General features: G+C 37.7%; 1 protein-coding gene across 3 annotated transcripts in view; it reads right to left on the reverse strand.

Moving 5' to 3' along the window:
- mafgb (v-maf avian musculoaponeurotic fibrosarcoma oncogene homolog Gb) overlaps positions 1 to 2,929 on the reverse strand; it is a 31,853-nt gene extending 28,924 nt beyond the window's left edge. The window contains exon 1 of one of the 3 annotated variants that reach the window (XR_013203802.1): positions 2,793 to 2,925. The gene's annotated coding sequence lies outside the window, so the exon portion shown is untranslated. Of the gene's footprint in view, positions 1 to 1,613; positions 1,953 to 2,792 lie in introns of those variants that run through there. The other 2 variants (XM_077229838.1, XM_077229839.1) reach the window with 2 other exon arrangements.
- Between the last annotated feature and the right edge of the window lie 2,071 nt (positions 2,930 to 5,000).

The raw sequence follows: 5,000 nt of genomic DNA on the forward strand, positions 1-5,000 counted from the left end.
GTTACACTTTAATTTAAGGTGTCTGTGTTGAAGTGTAATTATACACTTAATTACTGAGTAATATTAATAACTTACATGTACTTACTAAAGGGTTATGGATTTGGTTTGGTTTAGTTGCATGTATAATTATGCATAACATAACATATGTAACAAAGTGATACCGGAGACGCTTTTATCCAAAGCAACTTGCATTGAATTAAATGTTTATATTGTATCAGTTCATGCATTGCATTGGGAATCAAGCACATGACCTTTAGAATTTATTTATTTGTTTGTTTGTTTGTTTGTTTGTTTGTAATTTAACGCCAGCTAATATTTTCATGGTTAGAAACAGATTTAATAGCGAAATATAAAAAGGCACAAAAAAATGCATCTTCCATGGACAATCTAAAACTAAATCAGACCTCATTTTATTAAAAAACTCAATGAGGTCAGTAAAAAATGCTGCTGATTCGGAGCAAAAGTGCTGAGCATCATTTCATAATACACTCCTGAAAGCTGATTTAAGAACAAAATGCACAAGAACAAACAGTCAGTAAAGCAAATAAACAAATACAAGCAGTAGATATGCGTGTATGCTAACAGGATATAATACTATTGATCATAATATCCTTCATGATAATGCATGATAAATGTGCTGAAAATAAATAAAAACCTTTAAAAAAAAAGTCAAATTCGAAATGCATGCTATATTATTATATTGCTGTAAAACGAATGTAAAAGCACCTGATAAAGCCATCAATCAAACGCGCGCTGGTGTTATTGATGCACGCGCTCTCCGTGCCTCGAAAGCTACAGCCGGTTCCGCGCGCTCCGATGTGCCGTGTTGCCATGACGCCCCGGTGCCCGGGCTCACGTCAAACAAATACCAGTGATTGATGAATCAGCATCTCCCTCACCCGCTCAAATGCCCATTAATAACGCTGATATGATGATTCTCTGATTTGAAATCACGCTGATATAATGATTCCGGGCGCGCGCGCGGTAACGGAATTCAACAAATGCGCCACAAAACTAGTTTCCCCACACAGCATAAAACAGGGCATTAAACCATACGCCAGGATAAACAATGATAATACCATATTATTCTTTGAAGTACCATTCATATATATCATTCAAGTCCCACGGTACTTTTTGTACTTTCTATTAACGTTTTACAACCAAAGCCAAAATGTGTTTTATTGTCTCAGGAAATAGAACTTCCAAAACTAACGTTTCATATTGTTTGAAAAATTATGAAAGGCAATATTCCCGCGTTTTATTTTTTTTTAACGGTTTTATTTAAACGTTTTTAACGGCATGCAGAAATGCCGTTTTCATTACTTAACGGAAAACGTTCTTAAATTATATTTTTCATATCTGTGGTCTCAAACCCTAGTGTGTTCCCTACATAGAGCTCGTAAACACGTTGGAACGACTCAAAACGAGACAGATGCCCGTGAAATAATACCAATGTAGGCGAGTAAAACACCGTGACACCTGAATCAGTAGCACACAACACCTGATACCATAGTACCTCCACAGTACTTTTAGTAAGGGTGTAAACCTGTGGAAATAATTCACTCATCTCGCGTAAAATAGACAAAAAACGTCTAAAGAGAGAGATAACACACCTCGAACCCGGACGATCTGTATCCAGCGCAGAAGGTTCTGATGAACCAGCAGGTTCCGATTATTCAGATGCAGAGATCCGCGAGTGTGTTGCTGCTGTGTAACCTCTGCCTGACACACACACACACACACACACACACACACACTCTCTCTCTCTAAATATAACACAAGCCGAATCCCGCTGATTTCTGCAAATGTTTCAAATCGACGATCAGAGCCGGTGATCGATCACAGATTAGGGTATGAGAGTGTGTATCGATGAGCCCTTTGTCTGGTCGCTGTCATCATGGCTCTGTGTGTGTGTGTGTGTGTGTGTGGCGGGTTTTAAGCGGAATGACCCGATCGTGATGATTCAGCACGGCGAGCCCTTTAAAACGCGCGTCCCGCTCAACGCGCGCGGCGGCGTCATGTGACGCGCAAAATATGAACACTGATAGTTATGATATAGTAAACAATACACATTAATACATTATTGTAATATTAACACTGTTTTATTATTCACAACTTGCTGGTATAGCTAAATACATAGGGTAATTATATGTATTTAAACATAACGGGAAATTACATATTCATTTCTATAAATAGTTCTCCAGATCACTAGTAGTTTAGTAATGTGTGACTTTAAAAAAAAAGTTGTTTTGGGTGATATAGCTTTTTTTTTTTAAATCATATTTTTACAATCCATTTGCGAAAAAAGTATTGTGATGAATTACATATTCAAATTATTTATTAATGACATATTCATAACTATAAAATAGTTAGTAAGACGACATCCACTAAGAATTAATGCATAATACTGTGATGCTTCAAAAAAAAAGAAACCAAAAAGCAAAGCACAGCATATTTGAAACTTTTTAAATACAAAATACATAACTTTTATTCTAAACCCTTGACAATTTAATTTTTCAATTAAATCATTTTAATTAATAGCCTACATTATTATTATTATATAATTAACAATAATAATACTGCTTCTTTTCTCTTTTTTGTGCATGTTCTTTATTTAATTCCTTATTGTATTTGCAAATGGTTCATGTTCTGCACTAAAAAAAGAAACTGACATACACACTCACACGCACGCGCATACATAAACACACAGTGTCGTGCACACTCAGCAAAACAGGTCTGAGCTGAGCGACTCTCGTCCCCGTTATAAACACATTTAACCTCGACACGCTTACCGAACGCGTCCGGGAACGTCTCGAGCTGCAGATTACGGTGTCCGGTGGAAACGGAGAGAATCCAGCGGGAGTTTCTCGCTGTTGTCGGCGAATTTGTGACCGTGTTGATCCTCTTTCTCTCGCGCTGAAGCCAGACGTCATATGATTCGGCTTGGTCACGTGGTTTCATTCATGAAGGACCTACGCAACGGCAGCGCGACTCTCAAAGGAACACGCGCGTGCTGAGCGCTCACAAAAAGAGCACAAATGCATTTTAATAAATCCTAACACAATAAAACACAATAAAGGTCAATAAACACAACATCTTTATAAATAGTACTGAGAATGTTACGTATTTTGAACACAAAGCACAACTTGGGACTGATGCACTGCCTCCGAAATCGCGTACTGTCTGAGTAAAAACTTCATTTGATTTTTAACTTACTTTGCGACTGTAATAATAAAGTATTTTGTATATAGTATGTGTGTAGTATGAATGAAATTCGACATCCGCCATGTTGTCACCATCACGTGATCTACCACGACAGTGGCATAACTTCACTTGCATTCATAAATACTTTCCGTGGGCAGCTAATGTTAATGTGAATATGTAAAACCTCATGTTCTTATGGCATTTAATTATTTTTATTTTTTTAATCCCGTGGGATTGTAAATTGTCCATCGAATGCGCAGTTCAGAATCTTGCCGGAAGTACACTGTAAAAAAAAATTATAAACAATTGCAGCCTTAAATTAAGTTTAATCAACTTGGATTAAATTATGTAAAACTGACTTTAAAAAGCTGAACATTGTTGTCAATAACTTATTGATCATATAATTTTTTTACAGTGTAGTAGATCATCCAGGTATCTTTCGCCTACTGTTTTTAGCATACAATGTTTAAATGTTAAACTCAGGTGAAGCTGCATTGACTTCCATCAGAATTGCTCAAATTGGAGGAAGCTGATGTGACGATTCACTGCGGTTTAGAAGATCCGTCAGAACCAGAGCCCGTCTTCCTCTTTCTCTCTGCAGCCGCCAGCTGTACAGCAATGATAAAACATATCTGTTCAAACACACACTTCTCTGTTCACACTCCTTCCCAGTAGCTCTTTTCCGAGAATATCAGTGCTGTGGAAGCTAGACAGAAATAAAGAGCTGAAATGCATCTGCAACTCGGAAGGTGGTTTTGAGCAAATATCTGGACGGATTTGTGGAATCCAATGGACACTTCGGCCCAGTCCCAATTCGCCTACTTATACTACTAAAAGTATGTACTCTTTTTGTGAAGATAAAGTAGGCCTACATAGGCTACTTTTGAGTGTGTAGCAAAAGAGTAGGCAAGCTTTAACGGACAGATCTGTTGCGTTGCGTGCATCCTGTCACTGTAAACTGCCCTGTCAATCATCTCGTCACAGTTAAAATCCTCCATTCAATCTAATTTAATTTCCTACCGTTTCGGAGAGCACGTTCATCGTGGGTCTTTCATGTGGAGACTCTCCTCGTGTGTTTGCAATTTGAATATAATGATGCATTTAAAAGGTAATGGCTAAACGTATCTTTATAAAAGTTCGCAATGCTGCTGCAGATGCAATATAATGTAGACAACGTTGAATAAATACATTTTCGTCAGGTTAGATATGATACTGAATCACTCAAACCCCTTCATCTAAACCTCTCTACATAACCGCCAGACTCGTGCATCCTCCATGTCTGTAGTTTTTTTAACACTTTTCACTCGTGTTTGTAGTTCTTCTAACGAATCCTCGTCCAACGCGCGATGGGTTGTGGGCAATATTAGCCGTTAGCGTGCGCATCGATCTGCACTTCGGATTCTGACTGGAAATAGTAGACCATCCGGGTATCTTTGGAACACTCATTTCAACATATGTACTAATTCTATTCTCGAATACTATTTAGGACGGATAGTATGCGGATTGGGACTGGGCCTCCCATACAGCTCTCAGCAAAAACAGCTCAGATGTGATGAGTGTTGATTCTGTGCCAGGTGTGCCTAATCAAACAAGGCCAATCAAAAATAGCGCAATGACCATATCCCAAATATCAAAACTTAAAATATGCCATTGCCATAATTAAAATACATATTTTATGTAGTAGGAATGCATCGATATGAAAAGTTTGGCCGATACTGATAACCGATATTTATTTATATTTGAAAGCCGATAACCGATATATTGGTACAGATATAATAACATATAATAGCAAAGCA

The sequence above is a fragment of the Siphateles boraxobius genome, unplaced genomic scaffold (genome assembly GCF_051911475.1).
Source record: "Siphateles boraxobius isolate OS27281-9 unplaced genomic scaffold, OSU_SipBor_1 135, whole genome shotgun sequence".
Taxonomy (NCBI): Eukaryota; Metazoa; Chordata; class Actinopteri; order Cypriniformes; family Leuciscidae; genus Siphateles; species Siphateles boraxobius.